Source organism: Eleutherodactylus coqui, chromosome 13, assembly GCF_035609145.1.
Source record: "Eleutherodactylus coqui strain aEleCoq1 chromosome 13, aEleCoq1.hap1, whole genome shotgun sequence".
NCBI classification, from domain to species: domain Eukaryota; kingdom Metazoa; phylum Chordata; class Amphibia; order Anura; family Eleutherodactylidae; genus Eleutherodactylus; species Eleutherodactylus coqui.
In genome coordinates, this window is record NC_089849.1 from 43,118,993 (window position 1) to 43,142,707 (window position 23,715).

A 23,715-nucleotide genomic window follows, 5' to 3' on the forward strand; every position below is an offset into this window, starting at 1 on the left:
ACATTACTTTTTAAGAACCAGTGAGCCCAATCATAAGCCAAGGGGGCATAGCTTCAAATCTGGGTGCCCCCTTCAAGTGCCAGCTTTACTCATGCTATTCAACGATATGGTTACCTTTCCAAGAAAGCTCTTCTTCAACTTGTTACCCTTGAGCCTATTTCTCATGCAGTGTCATCCACTCTCTCACTGGCAATCTTTATTGGTAGGGATTTCAACAAGCATCCTTACTTTTGAGAAATTGGTTTCCTCAGAACATTACTTTTTAAGAACCAGTGAGCCCAATCATAAGCCAAGGGGGCATAGCTTCAAATCTGGGTGCCCCCTTCAAGTGCCAGCTTTACTAATGCCATCCAACGATATGGTTACCTTTCCAAGAAAGCTCTCCTTCAACTTGTTACCCTTGAGCCTATTTCTCATGCAGAGTCATCCACTCTCTCACTGGCAATCTTTATTGGTAGGGATTTCAACAAGCATCCTTACTTTTGAGAAATTGGTTTCCTCAGAACATTACTTTTTAAGAACCAGTGAGCCCAATCATAAGCCAAGGGGGTATAGCTCAGTGGAAGAGCATTTGACTGCAGATCGAGAGGTCCCTGGTTCAAATCCGGGTGCCCCCTTCAAGTGCCAGCTTTACTAATGCCATCCAACGATATGGTTACCTTTCCAAGAAAGCTCTCCTTCAACTTGTTACCCTTGAGCCTATTTCTCATGCAGTGTCATCCACTCTCTCACTGGCAATCTTTATTGGTAGGGATTTCAACAAGCATGCTTACTTTTGAGAAATTGGTTTCCTCAGAACATTACTTTTTAAGAACCAGTGAGCACAATCCTTAGCCAAGGGCGTATTGCTCAGTGGAAGAGCATTGGACTACAGATCGAGAGATCCCTGGTTCAAATCCAGGTGCCCTCTTCAAGGGCCAGCTTTACTCATGCTATTCAACAAGATGGTTACCTTTCCAAGAAAGCTCTCCTTCAACTTGTTACCCTTGAGCATTTTTCTCATGCAGAACTTGTCATCCACTCTCTCACTGGCAATCTTCATTGGTAGGGATTTCAACAAGCATCCTTACTTTTGAGAAATTGGTTTCCTCAGAACATTACTTTTTAAGAACCAGTGAGCCCAATCATAAGCCAAGGGGGCATAGCTTCAAATCTGGGTGCCCCCTTCAAGTGCCAGCTTTACTCATGCTATTCAACGATATGGTTACCTTTCCAAGAAAGCTCTTCTTCAACTTGTTACCCTTGAGCCTATTTCTCATGCAGTGTCATCCACTCTCTCACTGGCAATCTTTATTGGTAGGGATTTCAACAAGCATCCTTAATTTTGAGAAATTGGTTTCCTCAGAACATTACTTTTTAAGAACCAGTGAGCCCAATCATAAGCCAAGGGGGTATAGCTCAGTGGAAGAGCATTCGACTGCAGATCGCGAGGTCCCTGGTTCAAATCCGGGTGCCCCCTTCAAGTGCCAGCTTTACTAATGCCATCCAACGATATGGTTACCTTTCCAAGAAAGCTCTCCTTCAACTTGTTACCCTTGAGCATTTTTCTCATGCAGAACTTGTCATCCACACTCTCACTGGCAATCTTCATTGGTAGGGATTTCAACAAGCATCCTTACTTTTGAGAAATTGGTTTCCTCAGAACATTACTTTTTAAGAACCAGTGAGCACAATCATTAGCCAAGGGCGTATTGCTCAGTGGAAGAGCATTGGACTACAGATCGAGAAATCCCTGGTTCAAATGCGGGTGCCCTCTTCAAGTGCCAGCTTTACTCATGCTATTCAACGAGATGGTTACCTTTTGAAAGAAAGCTCTTCTTCAACTTGTTACCTTGAGCATATTTCTCATGCAGAACTTGTCATCCACACTCTCACTGGCAATCTTCATTTCTAGGCATTTCAACAAGCATCCTTACTTTTGAGAAATTGGTTTGCTCAGAACATTACTTTTTAAGAACCAGTGAGCACAATCATTAGCCAAGGGCGTATAGCTCAGTGGAAGAGCATTGGACTACAGATCGAGAGATCCCTGCTTCAAATCCGGGTGCCCCCTTCAAGTGCCAGCTTTACTCATGCTATTCAACGATATGGTTACCTTTCCAAGAAAGCTGTTCTTCAACTTGTTACCCTTGAGCATATTTCTCATGCAGAACTTGTCATCCACACTCTCACTGGCAATCTTTATTGGTAGTTATTTCAACAAGCATCCTTACTTTTGAGAAATTGGTTTGCTCAGAACATTACTTTTTAAGAACCAGTGAGCACAATCATAAGCCAAGGGGGCATAGCTTCAAATCCGGGTGCCCCCTTCAAGTGCCAGCTTTACTCATGCTGTTCAACGAGACGGTTACCTTTCAAGAAAGCTTTTCTTCAACTTGTTACCCTTGAGCACATTTCTCATGCAGAACTAAACAGGAACTGGTCGTCCACTCTCTCACTGGCAATCTTCATTGGTAGGGATTTCAACAAGCATCCTTACTTTTGAGAAATTGGTTTGCTCAGAACATTATTTTTTAAGAACCAGTGAGCACAATCATTAGCCAAGGGGGTACAGCTCAGTGGAAGAGCATTCGACTGCAGATCGAGAGGTCCCTGGTTAAAATCCGGGTGCCCCCTTCAAGGGCCAGCTTTACTCATGCTATTCAACAAGATGGTTACCTTTCCAAGAAAGCTCTCCTTCAACTTGTTACCCTTGAGCATTTTTCTCATGCAGAACTTGTCATCCACTCTCTCACTGGCAATCTTCATTGGTAGGGATTTCAACAAGCATCCTTACTTTTGAGAAATTGGTTTCCTCAGAACATTACTTTTTAAGAACCAGTGAGCCCAATCATAAGCCAAGGGGGCATAGCTACAAATCTGGGTGCCCCCTTCAAGTGCCAGCTTTACTAATGCCATCCAACGATATGGTTACCTTTCCAAGAAAGCTCTCCTTCAACTTGTTACCCTTGAATCTATTTCTCATGCAGAGTCATCCACTCTCTCACTGGCAATCTTTATTGGTAGGGATTTCAACAAGCATCCTTAATTTTGAGAAATTGGTTTCCTCAGAACATTACTTTTTAAGAACCAGTGAGCCCAATCATAAGCCAAGGGGGCATAGCTACAAATCTGGGTGCCCCCTTCAAGTGCCAGCTTTACTAATGCCATCCAACGATATGGTTACCTTTCCAAGAAAGCTCTCCTTCAACTTGTTACCCTTGAGCCTATTTCTCATGCAGCGTCATCCACTCTCTCACTGGCAATCTTTATTGGTAGGGATTTCAACAAGCATCCTTAATTTTGAGAAATTGGTTTCCTCAGAACATTACTTTTTAAGAACCAGTGAGCCCAATCATAAGCCAAGGGGGTATAGCTCAGTGGAAGAGCATTCGACTGCAGATCGAGAGGTCCCTGGTTCAAATCCGGGTGCCCCCTTCAAGTGCCAGCTTTACTAATGCCATCCAACGATATGGTTACCTTTCCAAGAAAGCTCTCCTTCAACTTGTTACCCTTGAGCATTTTTCTCATGCAGAACTTGTCATCCACTCTCTCACTGGCAATCTTCATTGGTAGGGATTTCAACAAGCATCCTTACTTTTGAGAAATTGGTTTCCTCAGAACATTACTTTTTAAGAACCAGTGAGCCCAATCATAAGCCAAGGGGGCATAGCTTCAAATCTGGGTGCCCCCTTCAAGTGCCAGCTTTACTCATGCTATTCAACGATATGGTTACCTTTCCAAGAAAGCTCTTCTTCAACTTGTTACCCTTGAGCCTATTTCTCATGCAGAGTCATCCACTCTCTCACTGGCAATCTTTATTGGTAGGAATTTCAACAAGCATCCTTACTTTTGAGAAATTGGTTTCCTCAGAACATTACTTTTTAAGAACCAGTGAGCCCAATCATAAGCCAAGGGGGCATAGCTTCAAATCTGGGTGCCCCCTTCAAGTGCCAGCTTTACTAATGCCATCCAACGATATGGTTACCTTTCCAAGAAAGCTCTCCTTCAACTTGTTACCCTTGAGCCTATTTCTCATGCAGAGTCATCCACTCTCTCACTGGCAATCTTTATTGGTAGGGATTTCAACAAGCATCCTTACTTTTGAGAAATTGGTTTCCTCAGAACATTACTTTTTAAGAACCAGTGAGCCCAATCATAAGCCAAGGGGGCATAGCTTCAAATCTGGGTGCCCCCTTCAAGTGCCAGCTTTACTCATGCTATTCAACGATATGGTTACCTTTCCAAGAAAGCTCTCCTTCAACTTGTTACCCTTGAGCCTATTTCTCATGCAGTGTCATCCACTCTCTCACTGGCAATCTTCATTGGTAGGGATTTCAACAAGCATCCTTACTTTTGAGAAATTGGTTTCCTCAGAACATTACTTTTTAAGAACCAGTGAGCCCAATCATAAGCCAAGGGGGCATAGCTTCAAATCTGGGTGCCCCCTTCAAGTGCCAGCTTTACTCATGCTATTCAACGATATGGTTACCTTTCCAAGAAAGCTCTTCTTCAACTTGTTACCCTTGAGCATTTTTCTCATGCAGAACTTGTCATCCACTCTCTCACTGGCAATCTTCATTGGTAGGGATTTCAACAAGCATCCTTAATTTTGAGAAATTGGTTTCCTCAGAACATTACTTTTTAAGAACCACTGAGCCCAATCATAAGCCAAGGGGGTATAGCTCAGTGGAAGAGCATTCGACTGCAGATCGAGAGGTCCCTGGTTCAAATCCGGGTGCCCCCTTCAAGTGCCAGCTTTACTAATGCCATCCAACGATATGGTTACCTTTCCAAGAAAGCTCTCCTTCAACTTGTTACCCTTGAGCATTTTTCTCATGCAGAACTTGTCATCCACTCTCTCACTGGCAATCTTCATTGGTAGGGATTTCAACAAGCATCCTTACTTTTGAGAAATTGGTTTCCTCAGAACATTACTTTTTAAGAACCAGTGAGCCCAATCATAAGCCAAGGGGGCATAGCTTCAAATCTGGGTGCCCCCTTCAAGTGCCAGCTTTACTCATGCTATTCAACGATATGGTTACCTTTCCAAGAAAGCTCTTCTTCAACTTGTTACCCTTGAGCCTATTTCTCATGCAGCGTCATCCACTCTCTCACTGGCAATCTTTATTGGTAGGGATTTCAACAAGCATCCTTACTTTTGAGAAATTGGTTTCCTCAGAACATTACTTTTTAAGAACCAGTGAGCCCAATCATAAGCCAAGGGGGCATAGCTTCAAATCTGGGTGCCCCCTTCAAGTGCCAGCTTTACTAATGTCATCCAACGATATGGTTACCTTTCCAAGAAAGCTCTTCTTCAACTTGTTACCCTTGAGCATTTTTCTCATGCAGAACTTGTCATCCACTCTCTCACTGGCAATCTTCATTGGTAGGGATTTCAACAAGCATCCTTACTTTTGAGAAATTGGTTTCCTCAGAACATTACTTTTTAAGAACCAGTGAGCCCAATCATAAGCCAAGGGGGCATAGCTTCAAATCTGGGTGCCCCCTTCAAGTGCCAGCTTTACTCATGCTATTCAACGATATGGTTACCTTTCCAAGAAAGCTCTTCTTCAACTTGTTACCCTTGAGCCTATTTCTCATGCAGCGTCATCCACTCTCTCACTGGCAATCTTTATTGGTAGGGATTTCAACAAGCATCCTTACTTTTGAGAAATTGGTTTCCTCAGAACATTACTTTTTAAGAACCAGTGAGCCCAATCATAAGCCAAGGGGGCATAGCTTCAAATCTGGGTGCCCCCTTCAAGTGCCAGCTTTACTCATGCTATTCAACGATATGGTTACCTTTCCAAGAAAGCTCTTCTTCAACTTGTTACCCTTGAGCCTATTTCTCATGCAGTGTCATCCACTCTCTCACTGGCAATCTTTATTGGTAGGGATTTCAACAAGCATCCTTACTTTTGAGAAATTGGTTTCCTCAGAACATTACTTTTTAAGAACCAGTGAGCCCAATCATAAGCCAAGGGGGTATAGCTCAGTGGAAGAGCATTCGACTGCAGATCGAGAGGTCCCTGGTTCAAATCCGGGTGCCCCCTACAAGTGCCAGCTTTACTAATGCCATCCAACGATATGGTTACCTTTCCAAGAAAGCTCTCCTTCAACTTGTTACCCTTGAGCATTTTTCTCATGCAGAACTTGTCATCCACTCTCTCACTGGCAATCTTCATTGGTAGGGATTTCAACAAGCATCCTTACTTTTGAGAAATTGGTTTCCTCAGAACATTACTTTTTAAGAACCAGTGAGCCCAATCATAAGCCAAGGGGGCATAGCTTCAAATCTGGGTGCCCCCTTCAAGTGCCAGCTTTACTAATGCCATCCAACGATATGGTTACCTTTCCAAGAAAGCTCTCCTTCAACTTGTTACCCTTGAGCCTATTTCTCATGCAGAGTCATCCACTCTCTCACTGGCAATCTTTATTGGTAGGGATTTCAACAAGCATCCTTACTTTTGAGAAATTGGTTTCCTCAGAACATTACTTTTTAAGAACCAGTGAGCCCAATTATAAGCCAAGGGGGTATAGCTCAGTGGAAGAGCATTCGACTGCAGATCGAGAGGTCCCTGGTTCAAATCCGGGTGCCCCCTTCAAGTGCCAGCTTTACTAATGCCATCCAACGATATGGTTACCTTTCCAAGAAAGCTCTCCTTCAACTTGTTACCCTTGAGCATTTTTCTCATGCAGAACTTGTCATCCACTCTCTCACTGGCAATCTTCATTGGTAGGGATTTCAACAAGCATCCTTACTTTTGAGAAATTGGTTTCCTCAGAACATTACTTTTTAAGAACCAGTGAGCCCAATCATAAGCCAAGGGGGCATAGCTTCAAATCTGGGTGCCCCCTTCAAGTGCCAGCTTTACTCATGCTATTCAACGATATGGTTACCTTTCCAAGAAAGCTCTTCTTCAACTTGTTACCCTTGAGCCTATTTCTCATGCAGTGTCATCCACTCTCTCACTGGCAATCTTTATTGGTAGGGATTTCAACAAGCATCCTTACTTTTGAGAAATTGGTTTCCTCAGAACATTACTTTTTAAGAACCAGTGAGCCCAATCATAAGCCAAGGGGGTATAGCTCAGTGGAAGAGCATTCGACTGCAGATCGAGAGGTCCCTGGTTCAAATCCGGGTGCCCCCTACAAGTGCCAGCTTTACTAATGCCATCCAACGATATGGTTACCTTTCCAAGAAAGCTCTCCTTCAACTTGTTACCCTTGAGCATTTTTCTCATGCAGAACTTGTCATCCACTCTCTCACTGGCAATCTTCATTGGTAGGGATTTCAACAAGCATCCTTACTTTTGAGAAATTGGTTTCCTCAGAACATTACTTTTTAAGAACCAGTGAGCCCAATCATAAGCCAAGGGGGCATAGCTTCAAATCTGGGTGCCCCCTTCAAGTGCCAGCTTTACTAATGCCATCCAACGATATGGTTACCTTTCCAAGAAAGCTCTCCTTCAACTTGTTACCCTTGAGCCTATTTCTCATGCAGAGTCATCCACTCTCTCACTGGCAATCTTTATTGGTAGGGATTTCAACAAGCATCCTTACTTTTGAGAAATTGGTTTCCTCAGAACATTACTTTTTAAGAACCAGTGAGCCCAATTATAAGCCAAGGGGGTATAGCTCAGTGGAAGAGCATTCGACTGCAGATCGAGAGGTCCCTGGTTCAAATCCGGGTGCCCCTTTCAAGTGCCAGCTTTACTAATGCCATCCAACGATATGGTTACCTTTCCAAGAAAGCTCTCCTTCAACTTGTTACCCTTGAGCATTTTTCTCATGCAGAACTTGTCATCCACTCTCTCACTGGCAATCTTCATTGGTAGGGATTTCAACAAGCATCCTTACTTTTGAGAAATTGGTTTCCTCAGAACATTACTTTTTAAGAACCAGTGAGCCCAATCATAAGCCAAGGGGGCATAGCTTCAAATCTGGGTGCCCCCTTCAAGTGCCAGCTTTACTCATGCTATTCAACGATATGGTTACCTTTCCAAGAAAGCTCTTCTTCAACTTGTTACCCTTGAGCCTATTTCTCATGCAGAGTCATCCACTCTCTCACTGGCAATCTTTATTGGTAGGGATTTCAACAAGCATCCTTACTTTTGAGAAATTGGTTTCCTCAGAACATTACTTTTTAAGAACTAGTGAGCCAAATCATAAGCCAAGGGGGTATAGCTCAGTGGAAGAGCATTCGACTGCAGATCGAGAGGTCCCTGGTTCAAATCCAGGTGCCCCCTTCAAGTGCCAGCTTTACTAATGCCATCCAACGATATGGTTACCTTTCCAAGAAAGCTCTCCTTCAACTTGTTACCCTTGAGCATTTTTCTCATGCAGAACTTGTCATCCACTCTCTCACTGGCAATCTTCATTGGTAGGGATTTCAACAAGCATCCTTACTTTTGAGAAATTGGTTTCCTCAGAACATTACTTTTTAAGAACCAGTGAGCCCAATCATAAGCCAAGGGGGCATAGCTTCAAATCTGGGTGCCCCCTTCAAGTGCCAGCTTTACTAATGCCATCCAACGATATGGTTACCTTTCCAAGAAAGCTCTCCTTCAACTTGTTACCCTTGAGCCTATTTCTCATGCAGAGTCATCCACTCTCTCACTGGCAATCTTTATTGGTAGGGATTTCAACAAGCATCCTTACTTTTGAGAAATTGGTTTCCTCAGAACATTACTTTTTAAGAACCAGTGAGCCCAATCATAAGCCAAGGGGGTATAGCTCAGTGGAAGAGCATTCGACTGCAGATCGAGAGGTCCCTGGTTCAAATCCGGGTGCCCCCTTCAAGTGCCAGCTTTACTAATGCCATCCAACGATATGGTTACCTTTCCAAGAAAGCTCTCCTTCAACTTGTTACCCTTGAGCATTTTTCTCATGCAGAACTTGTCATCCACTCTCTCACTGGCAATCTTCATTGGTAGGGATTTCAACAAGCATCCTTACTTTTGAGAAATTGGTTTCCTCAGAACATTACTTTTTAAGAACCAGTGAGCCCAATCATAAGCCAAGGGGGCATAGCTTCAAATCTGGGTGCCCCCTTCAAGTGCCAGCTTTACTCATGCTATTCAACGATATGGTTACCTTTCCAAGAAAGCTCTTCTTCAACTTGTTACCCTTGAGCCTATTTCTCATGCAGTGTCATCCACTCTCTCACTGGCAATCTTTATTGGTAGGGATTTCAACAAGCATCCTTACTTTTGAGAAATTGGTTTCCTCAGAACATTACTTTTTAAGAACCAGTGAGCCCAATCATAAGCCAAGGGGGTATAGCTCAGTGGAAGAGCATTCGACTGCAGATCGAGAGGTCCCTGGTTCAAATCCGGGTGCCCCTTTCAAGTGCCAGCTTTACTAATGCCATCCAACGATATGGTTACCTTTCCAAGAAAGCTCTCCTTCAACTTGTTACCCTTGAGCATTTTTCTCATGCAGAACTTGTCATCCACTCTCTCACTGGCAATCTTCATTGGTAGGGATTTCAACAAGCATCCTTACTTTTGAGAAATTGGTTTCCTCAGAACATTACTTTTTAAGAACCAGTGAGCCCAATCATAAGCCAAGGGGGCATAGCTTCAAATCTGGGTGCCCCCTTCAAGTGCCAGCTTTACTCATGCTATTCAACGATATGGTTACCTTTCCAAGAAAGCTCTTCTTCAACTTGTTACCCTTGAGCCTATTTCTCATGCAGAGTCATCCACTCTCTCACTGGCAATCTTTATTGGTAGGGATTTCAACAAGCATCCTTACTTTTGAGAAATTGGTTTCCTCAGAACATTACTTTTTAAGAACTAGTGAGCCAAATCATAAGCCAAGGGGGTATAGCTCAGTGGAAGAGCATTCGACTGCAGATCGAGAGGTCCCTGGTTCAAATCCAGGTGCCCCCTTCAAGTGCCAGCTTTACTAATGCCATCCAACGATATGGTTACCTTTCCAAGAAAGCTCTCCTTCAACTTGTTACCCTTGAGCATTTTTCTCATGCAGAACTTGTCATCCACTCTCTCACTGGCAATCTTCATTGGTAGGGATTTCAACAAGCATCCTTACTTTTGAGAAATTGGTTTCCTCAGAACATTACTTTTTAAGAACCAGTGAGCCCAATCATAAGCCAAGGGGGCATAGCTTCAAATCTGGGTGCCCCCTTCAAGTGCCAGCTTTACTAATGCCATCCAACGATATGGTTACCTTTCCAAGAAAGCTCTCCTTCAACTTGTTACCCTTGAGCCTATTTCTCATGCAGAGTCATCCACTCTCTCACTGGCAATCTTTATTGGTAGGGATTTCAACAAGCATCCTTACTTTTGAGAAATTGGTTTCCTCAGAACATTACTTTTTAAGAACCAGTGAGCCCAATTATAAGCCAAGGGGGTATAGCTCAGTGGAAGAGCATTCGACTGCAGATCGAGAGGTCCCTGGTTCAAATCCGGGTGCCCCCTTCAAGTGCCAGCTTTACTAATGCCATCCAACGATATGGTTACCTTTCCAAGAAAGCTCTCCTTCAACTTGTTACCCTTGAGCATTTTTCTCATGCAGAACTTGTCATCCACTCTCTCACTGGCAATCTTCATTGGTAGGGATTTCAACAAGCATCCTTACTTTTGAGAAATTGGTTTCCTCAGAACATTACTTTTTAAGAACCAGTGAGCCCAATCATAAGCCAAGGGGGCATAGCTTCAAATCTGGGTGCCCCCTTCAAGTGCCAGCTTTACTCATGCTATTCAACGATATGGTTACCTTTCCAAGAAAGCTCTTCTTCAACTTGTTACCCTTGAGCCTATTTCTCATGCAGAGTCATCCACTCTCTCACTGGCAATCTTTATTGGTAGGGATTTCAACAAGCATCCTTACTTTTGAGAAATTGGTTTCCTCAGAACATTACTTTTTAAGAACTAGTGAGCCAAATCATAAGCCAAGGGGGTATAGCTCAGTGGAAGAGCATTCGACTGCAGATCGAGAGGTCCCTGGTTCAAATCCAGGTGCCCCCTTCAAGTGCCAGCTTTACTAATGCCATCCAACGATATGGTTACCTTTCCAAGAAAGCTCTCCTTCAACTTGTTACCCTTGAGCATTTTTCTCATGCAGAACTTGTCATCCACTCTCTCACTGGCAATCTTCATTGGTAGGGATTTCAACAAGCATCCTTACTTTTGAGAAATTGGTTTCCTCAGAACATTACTTTTTAAGAACCAGTGAGCCCAATCATAAGCCAAGGGGGCATAGCTTCAAATCTGGGTGCCCCCTTCAAGTGCCAGCTTTACTAATGCCATCCAACGATATGGTTACCTTTCCAAGAAAGCTCTCCTTCAACTTGTTACCCTTGAGCCTATTTCTCATGCAGAGTCATCCACTCTCTCACTGGCAATCTTTATTGGTAGGGATTTCAACAAGCATCCTTACTTTTGAGAAATTGGTTTCCTCAGAACATTACTTTTTAAGAACCAGTGAGCCCAATCATAAGCCAAGGGGGTATAGCTCAGTGGAAGAGCATTCGACTGCAGATCGAGAGGTCCCTGGTTCAAATCCGGGTGCCCCCTTCAAGTGCCAGCTTTACTAATGCCATCCAACGATATGGTTACCTTTCCAAGAAAGCTCTCCTTCAACTTGTTACCCTTGAGCATTTTTCTCATGCAGAACTTGTCATCCACTCTCTCACTGGCAATCTTCATTGGTAGGGATTTCAACAAGCATCCTTACTTTTGAGAAATTGGTTTCCTCAGAACATTACTTTTTAAGAACCAGTGAGCCCAATCATAAGCCAAGGGGGCATAGCTTCAAATCTGGGTGCCCCCTTCAAGTGCCAGCTTTACTCATGCTATTCAACGATATGGTTACCTTTCCAAGAAAGCTCTTCTTCAACTTGTTACCCTTGAGCCTATTTCTCATGCAGTGTCATCCACTCTCTCACTGGCAATCTTTATTGGTAGGGATTTCAACAAGCATCCTTACTTTTGAGAAATTGGTTTCCTCAGAACATTACTTTTTAAGAACCAGTGAGCCCAATCATAAGCCAAGGGGGTATAGCTCAGTGGAAGAGCATTCGACTGCAGATCGAGAGGTCCCTGGTTCAAATCCGGGTGCCCCCTACAAGTGCCAGCTTTACTAATGCCATCCAACGATATGGTTACCTTTCCAAGAAAGCTCTCCTTCAACTTGTTACCCTTGAGCATTTTTCTCATGCAGAACTTGTCATCCACTCTCTCACTGGCAATCTTCATTGGTAGGGATTTCAACAAGCATCCTTACTTTTGAGAAATTGGTTTCCTCAGAACATTACTTTTTAAGAACCAGTGAGCCCAATCATAAGCCAAGGGGGTATAGCTCAGTGGAAGAGCATTCGACTGCAGATCGAGAGGTCCCTGGTTCAAATCCGGGTGCCCCCTTCAAGTGCCAGCTTTACTAATGCCATCCAACGATATGGTTACCTTTCCAAGAAAGCTCTCCTTCAACTTGTTACCCTTGAGCATTTTTCTCATGCAGAACTTGTCATCCACTCTCTCACTGGCAATCTTTATTGGTAGGGATTTCAACAAGCATCCTTACTTTTGAGAAATTGGTTTCCTCAGAACATTACTTTTTAAGAACCAGTGAGCCCAATCATAAGCCAAGGGGGCATAGCTTCAAATCTGGGTGCCCCCTTCAAGTGCCAGCTTTACTCATGCTATTCAACGATATGGTTACCTTTCCAAGAAAGCTCTTCTTCAACTTGTTACCCTTGAGCCTATTTCTCATGCAGTGTCATCCACTCTCTCACTGGCAATCTTTATTGGTAGGGATTTCAACAAGCATCCTTACTTTTGAGAAATTGGTTTCCTCAGAACATTACTTTTTAAGAACCAGTGAGCCCAATCATAAGCCAAGGGGGTATAGCTCAGTGGAAGAGCATTCGACTGCAGATCGAGAGGTCCCTGGTTCAAATCCGGGTGCCCCCTACAAGTGCCAGCTTTACTAATGCCATCCAACGATATGGTTACCTTTCCAAGAATGCTCTCCTTCAACTTGTTACCCTTGAGCATTTTTCTCATGCAGAACTTGTCATCCACTCTCTCACTGGCAATCTTCATTGGTAGGGATTTCAACAAGCATCCTTACTTTTGAGAAATTGGTTTCCTCAGAACATTACTTTTTAAGAACCAGTGAGCCCAATCATAAGCCAAGGGGGCATAGCTTCAAATCTGGGTGCCCCCTTCAAGTGCCAGCTTTACTCATGCTATTCAACGATATGGTTACCTTTCCAAGAAAGCTCTTCTTCAACTTGTTACCCTTGAGCCTATTTCTCATGCAGTGTCATCCACTCTCTCACTGGCAATCTTTATTGGTAGGGAATTCAACAAGCATCCTTACTTTTGAGAAATTGGTTTCCTCAGAACATTACTTTTTAAGAACCAGTGAGCCCAATCATAAGCCAAGGGGGTATAGCTCAGTGGAAGAGCATTCGACTGCAGATCGAGAGGTCCCTGGTTCAAATCCGGGTGCACCTTCAAGTGCCAGCTTTACTAATGCCATCCAACGATATGGTTACCTTTCCAAGAAAGCTCTCCTTCAACTTGTTACCCTTGAGCATTTTTCTCATGCAGAACTTGTCATCCACTCTCTCACTGGCAATCTTCATTGGTAGGGATTTCAACAAGCATCCTTACTTTTGAGAAATTGGTTTCCTCAGAACATTACTTTTTAAGAACCAGTGAGCCCAATCATAAGCCAAGGGGGTATAGCTCAGTGGAAGAGCATTCGACTGCAGATCGAGAGGTCCCTGGTTCAAATCCGGGTGCCCCCTTCAAGTGCCAGCTTTACTAATGCCATCCAACGATATGGTTACCTTTCCAAGAAAGCTCTCCTTCAACTTGTTACCCTTGAGCATTTTTCTCATGCAGAACTTGTCATCCACACTCTCACTGGCAATCTTCATTGGTAGGGATTTCAACAAGCATCCTTACTTTTGAGAAATTGGTTTCCTCAGAACATTACTTTTTAAGAACCAGTGAGCCCAATCATAAGCCAAGGGGGCATAGCTTCAAATCTGGGTGCCCCCTTCAAGTGCCAGCTTTACTCATGCTATTCAACGATATGGTTACCTTTCCAAGAAAGCTCTTCTTCAACTTGTTACCCTTGAGCCTATTTCTCATGCAGTGTCATCCACTCTCTCACTGGCAATCTTTATTGGTAGGGATTTCAACAAGCATCCTTACTTTTGAGAAATTGGTTTCCTCAGAACATTACTTTTTAAGAACCAGTGAGCCCAATCATAAGCCAAGGGGGTATAGCTCAGTGGAAGAGCATTCGACTGCAGATCGAGAGGTCCCTGGTTCAAATCCGGGTGCCCCCTTCAAGTGCCAGCTTTACTAATGCCATCCAACGATATGGTTACCTTTCCAAGAAAGCTCTCCTTCAACTTGTTACCCTTGAGCATTTTTCTCATGCAGAACTTGTCATCCACTCTCTCACTGGCAATCTTCATTGGTAGGGATTTCAACAAGCATCCTTACTTTTGAGAAATTGGTTTCCTCAGAACATTACTTTTTAAGAACCAGTTAGCCCAATCATAAGCCAAGGGGGCATAGCTTCAAATCTGGGTGCCCCCTTCAAGTGCCAGCTTTACTCATGCTATTCAACGATATGGTTACCTTTCCAAGAAAGCTCTTCTTCAACTTGTTACCCTTGAGCCTATTTCTCATGCAGTGTCATCCACTCTCTCACTGGCAATCTTTATTGGTAGGGATTTCAACAAGCATCCTTACTTTTGAGAAATTGGTTTCCTCAGAACATTACTTTTTAAGAACCAGTGAGCCCAATCATAAGCCAAGGGGGTATAGCTCAGTGGAAGAGCATTCGACTGCAGATCGAGAGGTCCCTGGTTCAAATCCGGGTGCCCCCTACAAGTGCCAGCTTTACTAATGCCATCCAACGATATGGTTACCTTTCCAAGAAAGCTCTCCTTCAACTTGTTACCCTTGAGCATTTTTCTCATGCAGAACTTGTCATCCACTCTCTCACTGGCAATCTTCATTGGTAGGGATTTCAACAAGCATCCTTACTTTTGAGAAATTGGTTTCCTCAGAACATTACTTTTTAAGAACCAGTGAGCCCAATCATAAGCCAAGGGGGTATAGCTCAGTGGAAGAGCATTCGACTGCAGATCGAGAGGTCCCTGGTTCAAATCCGGGTGCCCCCTTCAAGTGCCAGCTTTACTAATGCCATCCAACGATATGGTTACCTTTCCAAGAAAGCTCTCCTTCAACTTGTTACCCTTGAGCATTTTTCTCATGCAGAACTTGTCATCCACTCTCTCACTGGCAATCTTTATTGGTAGGGATTTCAACAAGCATCCTTACTTTTGAGAAATTGGTTTCCTCAGAACATTACTTTTTAAGAACCAGTGAGCCCAATCATAAGCCAAGGGGGCATAGCTTCAAATCTGGGTGCCCCCTTCAAGTGCCAGCTTTACTCATGCTATTCAACGATATGGTTACCTTTCCAAGAAAGCTCTTCTTCAACTTGTTACCCTTGAGCCTATTTCTCATGCAGTGTCATCCACTCTCTCACTGGCAATCTTTATTGGTAGGGATTTCAACAAGCATCCTTACTTTTGAGAAATTGGTTTCCTCAGAACATTACTTTTTAAGAACCAGTGAGCCCAATCATAAGCCAAGGGGGTATAGCTCAGTGGAAGAGCATTCGACTGCAGATCGAGAGGTCCCTGGTTCAAATCCGGGTGCCCCCTACAAGTGCCAGCTTTACTAATGCCATCCAACGATATGGTTACCTTTCCAAGAATGCTCTCCTTCAACTTGTTACCCTTGAGCATTTTTCTCATGCAGAACTTGTCATCCACTCTCTCACTGGCAATCTTCATTGGTAGGGATTTCAACAAGCATCCTTACTTTTGAGAAATTGGTTTCCTCAGAACATTACTTTTTAAGAACCAGTGAGCCCAATCATAAGCCAAGGGGGCATAGCTTCAAATCTGGGTGCCCCCTTCAAGTGCCAGCTTTACTCATGCTATTCAACGATATGGTTACCTTTCCAAGAAAGCTCTTCTTCAACTTGTTACCCTTGAGCCTATTTCTCATGCAGTGTCATCCACTCTCTCACTGGCAATCTTTATTGGTAGGGAATTCAACAAGCATCCTTACTTTTGAGAAATTGGTTTCCTCAGAACATTACTTTTTAAGAACCAGTGAGCCCAATCATAAGCCAAGGGGGTATAGCTCAGTGGAAGAGCATTCGACTGCAGATCGAGAGGTCCCTGGTTCAAATCCGGGTGCACCTTCAAGTGCCAGCTTTACTAATGCCATCCAACGATATGGTTACCTTTCCAAGAAAGCTCTCCTTCAACTTGTTACCCTTGAGCATTTTTCTCATGCAGAACTTGTCATCCACTCTCTCACTGGCAATCTTCATTGGTAGGGATTTCAACAAGCATCCTTACTTTTGAGAAATTGGTTTCCTCAGAACATTACTTTTTAAGAACCAGTGAGCCCAATCATAAGCCAAGGGGGTATAGCTCAGTGGAAGAGCATTCGACTGCAGATCGAGAGGTCCCTGGTTCAAATCCGGGTGCCCCCTTCAAGTGCCAGCTTTACTAATGCCATCCAACGATATGGTTACCTTTCCAAGAAAGCTCTCCTTCAACTTGTTACCCTTGAGCATTTTTCTCATGCAGAACTTGTCATCCACACTCTCACTGGCAATCTTCATTGGTAGGGATTTCAACAAGCATCCTTACTTTTGAGAAATTGGTTTCCTCAGAACATTACTTTTTAAGAACCAGTGAGCCCAATCATAAGCCAAGGGGGCATAGCTTCAAATCTGGGTGCCCCCTTCAAGTGCCAGCTTTACTCATGCTATTCAACGATATGGTTACCTTTCCAAGAAAGCTCTTCTTCAACTTGTTACCCTTGAGCCTATTTCTCATGCAGTGTCATCCACTCTCTCACTGGCAATCTTTATTGGTAGGGATTTCAACAAGCATCCTTACTTTTGAGAAATTGGTTTCCTCAGAACATTACTTTTTAAGAACCAGTGAGCCCAATCATAAGCCAAGGGGGTATAGCTCAGTGGAAGAGCATTCGACTGCAGATCGAGAGGTCCCTGGTTCAAATCCGGGTGCCCCCTTCAAGTGCCAGCTTTACTAATGCCATCCAACGATATGGTTACCTTTCCAAGAAAGCTCTCCTTCAACTTGTTACCCTTGAGCATTTTTCTCATGCAGAACTTGTCATCCACTCTCTCACTGGCAATCTTCATTGGTAGGGATTTCAACAAGCATCCTTACTTTTGAGAAATTGGTTTCCTCAGAACATTACTTTTTAAGAACCAGTTAGCCCAATCATAAGCCAAGGGGGCATAGCTTCAAATCTGGGTGCCCCCTTCAAGTGCCAGCTTTACTCATGCTATTCAACGATATGGTTACCTTTCCAAGAAAGCTCTTCTTCAACTTGTTACCCTTGAGCCTATTTCTCATGCAGTGTCATCCACTCTCTCACTGGCAATCTTTATTGGTAGGGATTTCAACAAGCATCCTTACTTTTGAGAAATTGGTTTCCTCAGAACATTACTTTTTAAGAACCAGTGAGCCCAATCATAAGCCAAGGGGGTATAGCTCAGTGGAAGAGCATTCGACTGCAGATCGAGAGGTCCCTGGTTCAAATCCGGGTGCCCCCTACAAGTGCCAGCTTTACTAATGCCATCCAACGATATGGTTACCTTTCCAAGAAAGCTCTCCTTCAACTTGTTACCCTTGAGCATTTTTCTCATGCAGAACTTGTCATCCACTCTCTCACTGGCAATCTTCATTGGTAGGGATTTCAACAAGCATCCTTACTTTTGAGAAATTGGTTTCCTCAGAACATTACTTTTTAAGAACCAGTGAGCCCAATCATAAGCCAAGGGGGTATAGCTCAGTGGAAGAGCATTCGACTGAAGTGCCAGCTTTACTCATGCTATTCAACGATATGGTTACCTTTCCAAGAAAGCTCTTCTTCAACTTGTTACCCTTGAGCCTATTTCTCATGCAGTGTCATCCACTCTCTCACTGGCAATCTTTATTGGTAGGGATTTCAACAAGCATCCTTACTTTTGAGAAATTGGTTTCCTCAGAACATTACTTTTTAAGAACCAGTGAGCCCAATCATAAGCCAAGGGGGTATAGCTCAGTGGAAGAGCATTCGACTGCAGATCGAGAGGTCCCTGGTTCAAATCCGGGTGCACCTTCAAGTGCCAGCTTTACTAATGCCATCCAACGATATGGTTACCTTTCCAAGAAAGCTCTCCTTCAACTTGTTACCCTTGAGCATTTTTCTCATGCAGAACTTGTCATCCACTCTCTCACTGGCAATCTTCATTGGTAGGGATTTCAACAAGCATCCTTACTTTTGAGAAATTGGTTTCCTCAGAACATTACTTTTTAAGAACCAGTGAGCCCAATCATAAGCCAAGGGGGTATAGCTCAGTGGAAGAGCATTCGACTGCAGATCGAGAGGTCCCTGGTTCAAATCCGGGTGCCCCCTTCAAGTGCCAGCTTTACTAATGCCATCCAACGATATGGTTACCTTTCCAAGAAAGCTCTCCTTCAACTTGTTACCCTTGAGCATTTTTCTCATGCAGAACTTGTCATCCACACTCTCACTGGCAATCTTCATTGGTAGGGATTTCAACAAGCATCCTTACTTTTGAGAAATTGGTTTCCTCAGAACATTACTTTTTAAGAACCAGTGAGCCCAATCATAAGCCAAGGGGGCATAGCTTCAAATCTGGGTGCCCCCTTCAAGTGCCAGCTTTACTCATGCTATTCAACGATATGGTTACCTTTCCAAGAAAGCTCTTCTTCAACTTGTTACCCTTGAGCCTATTTCTCATGCAGTGTCATCCACTCTCTCACTGGCAATCTTTATTGGTAGGGATTTCAACAAGCATCCTTACTTTTGAGAAATTGGTTTCCTCAGAACATTACTTTTTAAGAACCAGTGAGCCCAATCATAAGCCAAGGGGGTATAGCTCAGTGGAAGAGCATTCGACTGCAGATCGAGAGGTCCCTGGTTCAAATCCGGGTGCCCCCTTCAAGTGCCAGCTTTACTAATGCCATCCAACGATATGGTTACCTTTCCAAGAAAGCTCTCCTTCAACTTGTTACCCTTGAGCATTTTTCTCATGCAGAACTTGTCATCCACACTCTCACTGGCAATCTTCATTGGTAGGGATTTCAACAAGCATCCTTACTTTTGAGAAATTGGTTTCCTCAGAACATTACTTTTTAAGAACCAGTGAGCCCAATCATAAGCCAAGGGGGCATAGCTTCAAATCTGGGTGCCCCCTTCAAGTGCCAGCTTTACTCATGCTATTCAACGATATGGTTACCTTTCCAAGAAAGCTCTTCTTCAACTTGTTACCCTTGAGCCTATTTCTCATGCAGAGTCATCCACTCTCTCACTGGCAATCTTTATTGGTAGGGATTTCAACAAGCATCCTTACTTTTGAGAAATTGGTTTCCTCAGAACATTACTTTTTAAGAACCAGTGAGCCCAATCATAAGCCAAGGGGGCATAGCTTCAAATCTGGGTGCCCCCTTCAAGTGCCAGCTTTACTAATGCCATCCAACGATATGGTTACCTTTCCAAGAAAGCTCTCCTTCAACTTGTTACCCTTGAGCCTATTTCTCATGCAGAGTCATCCACTCTCTCACTGGCAATCTTTATTGGTAGGGATTTCAACAAGCATCCTTACTTTTGAGAAATTGGTTTCCTCAGAACATTACTTTTTAAGAACCAGTGAGCCCAATCATAAGCCAAGGAGGTATAGCTCAGTGGAAGAGCATTCGACTGCAGATCGCGAGGTCCCTGGTTCAAATCCGGGTGCCCCCTTCAAGTGCCAGCTTTACTAATGCCATCCAACGATATGGTTACCTTTCCAAGAAAGCTCTCCTTCAACTTGTTACCCTTGAGCATTTTTCTCATGCAGAACTTGTCATCCACACTCTCACTGGCAATCTTCATTGGTAGGGATTTCAACAAGCATCCTTACTTTTGAGAAATTGGTTTCCTCAGAACATTACTTTTTAAGAACCAGTGAGCCCAATCATAAGCCAAGGGGGTATAGCTCAGTGGAAGAGCATTCGACTGCAGATTGAGATGTCTCTGGTTCAAATCCGGGTGCCCCCTTCAAGTGCCAGCTTTACTAATGCCATCCAACGATATGGTTACCTTTCCAAGAAAGCTCTCCTTCAACTTGTTACCCTTGAGCATTTTTCTCATGCAGAACTTGTCATCCACTCTCTCACTGGCAATCTTCATTGGTAGGGATTTCAACAAGCATCCTTACTTTTGAGAAATTGGTTTCCTCAGAACATTACTTTTTAAGAACCAGTGAGCCCAATCATAAGCCAAGGGGGCATAGCTTCAAATCTGGGTGCCCCCTTCAAGTGCCAGCTTTACTCATGCTATTCAACGATATGGTTACCTTTCCAAGAAAGCTCTTCTTCAACTTGTTACCCTTGAGCCTATTTCTCATGCAGAGTCATCCACTCTCTCACTGGCAATCTTCATTGGTAGGGATTTCAACAAGCATCCTTACTTTTGAGAAATTGGTTTCCTCAGAACATTACTTTTTAAGAACCAGTTAGCCCAATCATAAGCCAAGGGGGCATAGCTTCAAATCTGGGTGCCCCCTTCAAGTGCCAGCTTTACTCATGCTATTCAACGATATGGTTACCTTTCCAAGAAAGCTCTTCTTCAACTTGTTACCCTTGAGCCTATTTCTCATGCAGAGTCATCCACTCTCTCACTGGCAATCTTTATTGGTAGGGATTTCAACAAGCATCCTTACTTTTGAGAAATTGGTTTCCTCAGAACATTACTTTTTAAGAACCAGTGAGCCCAATCATAAGCCAAGGGGGTATAGCTCAGTGGAAGAGCATTCGACTGCAGATCGAGAGGTCCCTGGTTCAAATCCGGGTGCCCCCTTCAAGTGCCAGCTTTACTAATGCCATCCAACGATATGGTTACCTTTCCAAGAAAGCTCTCCTTCAACTTGTTACCCTTGAGCATTTTTCTCATGCAGAACTTGTCATCCACTCTCTCACTGGCAATCTTCATTGGTAGGGATTTCAACAAGCATCCTTACTTTTGAGAAATTGGTTTCCTCAGAACATTACTTTTTAAGAACCAGTGAGCCCAATCATAAGCCAAGGGGGTATAGCTCAGTGGAAGAGCATTCGACTGCAGATCGAGAGGTCCCTGGTTCAAATCCAGGTGCCCCCTTCAAGTGCCAGCTTTACTAATGCCATCCAACGATATGGTTACCTTTCCAAGAAAGCTCTCCTTCAACTTGTTACCCTTGAGCATTTTTCTCATGCAGAACTTGTCATCCACACTCTCACTGGCAATCTTCATTGGTAGGGATTTCAACAAGCATCCTTACTTTTGAGAAATTGGTTTCCTCAGAACATTACTTTTTAAGAACCAGTGAGCCCAATCATAAGCCAAGGGGGCATAGCTTCAAATCTGGGTGCCCCCTTCAAGTGCCAGCTTTACTCATGCTATTCAACGATATGGTTACCTTTCCAAGAAAGCTCTTCTTCAACTTGTTACCCTTGAGCCTATTTCTCATGCAGAGTCATCCACTCTCTCACTGGCAATCTTCATTGGTAGGGATTTCAACAAGCATCCTTACTTTTGAGAAATTGGTTTCCTCAGAACATTACTTTTTAAGAACCAGTTAGCCCAATCATAAGCCAAGGGGGCATAGCTTCAAATCTGGGTGCCCCCTTCAAGTGCCAGCTTTACTCATGCTATTCAACGATATGGTTACCTTTCCAAGAAAGCTCTTCTTCAACTTGTTACCCTTGAGCCTATTTCTCATGCAGAGTCATCCACTCTCTCACTGGCAATCTTTATTGGTAGGGATTTCAACAAGCATCCTTACTTTTGAGAAATTGGTTTCCTCAGAACATTACTTTTTAAGAACCAGTGAGCCCAATCATAAGCCAAGGGGGTATAGCTCAGTGGAAGAGCATTCGACTGCAGATCGAGAGGTCCCTGGTTCAAATCCGGGTGCCCCCTTCAAGTGCCAGCTTTACTAATGCCATCCAACGATATGGTTACCTTTCCAAGAAAGCTCTCCTTCAACTTGTTACCCTTGAGCATTTTTCTCATGCAGAACTTGTCATCCACTCTCTCACTGGCAATCTTCATTGGTAGGGATTTCAACAAGCATCCTTACTTTTGAGAAATTGGTTTCCTCAGAACATTACTTTTTAAGAACCAGTGAGCCCAATCATAAGCCAAGGGGGCATAGCTTCAAATCTGGGTGCCCCCTTCAAGTGCCAGCTTTACTCATGCTATTCAACGATATGGTTACCTTTCCAAGAAAGCTCTTCTTCAACTTGTTACCCTTGAGCCTATTTCTCATGCAGTGTCATCCACTCTCTCACTGGCAATCTTTATTGGTAGGGATTTCAACAAGCATCCTTACTTTTGAGAAATTGGTTTCCTCAGAACATTACTTTTTAAGAACCAGTGAGCCCAATCATAAGCCAAGGGGGTATAGCTCAGTGGAAGAGCATTTGACTGCAGATCGAGAGGTCCCTGGTTCAAATCCGGGTGCACCTTCAAGTGCCAGCTTTACTAATGCCATCCAACGATATGGTTACCTTTCCAAGAAAGCTCTCCTTCAACTTGTTACCCTTGAGCATTTTTCTCATGCAGAACTTGTCATCCACTCTCTCACTGGCAATCTTCATTGGTAGGGATTTCAACAAGCATCCTTACTTTTGAGAAATTGGTTTCCTCAGAACATTACTTTTTAAGAACCAGTGAGCCCAATCATAAGCCAAGGGGGTATAGCTCAGTGGAAGAGCATTCGACTGCAGATCGAGAGGTCCCTGGTTCAAATCCAGGTGCCCCCTTCAAGTGCCAGCTTTACTAATGCCATCCAACGATATGGTTACCTTTCCAAGAAAGCTCTCCTTCAACTTGTTACCCTTGAGCATTTTTCTCATGCAGAACTTGTCATCCACACTCTCACTGGCAATCTTCATTGGTAGGGATTTCAACAAGCATCCTTACTTTTGAGAAATTGGTTTCCTCAGAACATTACTTTTTAAGAACCAGTGAGCCCAATCATAAGCCAAGGGGGCATAGCTTCAAATCTGGGTGCCCCCTTCAAGTGCCAGCTTTACTCATGCTATTCAACGATATGGTTACCTTTCCAAGAAAGCTCTTCTTCAACTTGTTACCCTTGAGCCTATTTCTCATGCAGTGTCATCCACTCTCTCACTGGCAATCTTCATTGGTAGGGATTTCAACAAGCATCCTTACTTTTGAGAAATTGGTTTCCTCAGAACATTACTTTTTAAGAACCAGTGAGCCCAATCATAAGCCAAGGGGGCATAGCTTCAAATCTGGGTGCCCCCTTCAAGTGCCAGCTTTACTCATGCTATTCAACGATATGGTTACCTTTCCAAGAAAGCTCTTCTTCAACTTGTTACCCTTGAGCCTATTTCTCATGCAGAGTCATCCACTCTCTCACTGGCAATCTTTATTGGTAGGGATTTCAACAAGCATCCTTACTTTTGAGAAATTGGTTTCCTCAGAACATTACTTTTTAAGAACCAGTGAGCCCAATCATAAGCCAAGGGGGCATAGCTTCAAATCTGGGTGCCCCCTTCAAGTGCCAGCTTTACTAATGCCATCCAACGATATGGTTACCTTTCCAAGAAAGCTCTCCTTCAAC

The 23,715-nt window shown here is 43.6% G+C and overlaps 5 non-coding genes across 5 annotated transcripts; all 5 read left to right on the forward strand.

The window, feature by feature from the left end:
* The first annotated feature begins 8,159 nt into the window (after positions 1-8,159).
* TRNAC-GCA (transfer RNA cysteine (anticodon GCA)) lies at positions 8,160-8,231 on the forward strand. Its single transcript has one exon. It is a non-coding gene; the product is annotated as a tRNA-Cys (tRNA).
* Positions 8,232-9,806: 1,575 nt separating this feature from the next.
* Positions 9,807-9,878, forward strand: TRNAC-GCA (transfer RNA cysteine (anticodon GCA)). The gene has a single exon. It is a non-coding gene; the product is annotated as a tRNA-Cys (tRNA).
* A 1,026-nt stretch (positions 9,879-10,904) lies between these two features.
* On the forward strand, positions 10,905-10,976 carry TRNAC-GCA (transfer RNA cysteine (anticodon GCA)). The gene has a single exon. It is a non-coding gene; the product is annotated as a tRNA-Cys (tRNA).
* A 10,194-nt stretch (positions 10,977-21,170) lies between these two features.
* Positions 21,171-21,242, forward strand: TRNAC-GCA (transfer RNA cysteine (anticodon GCA)). Its single transcript has one exon. It is a non-coding gene; the product is annotated as a tRNA-Cys (tRNA).
* Positions 21,243-22,816: 1,574 nt separating this feature from the next.
* On the forward strand, positions 22,817-22,888 carry TRNAC-GCA (transfer RNA cysteine (anticodon GCA)). The gene has a single exon. It is a non-coding gene; the product is annotated as a tRNA-Cys (tRNA).
* The last annotated feature ends 827 nt before the right edge of the window (positions 22,889-23,715 follow it).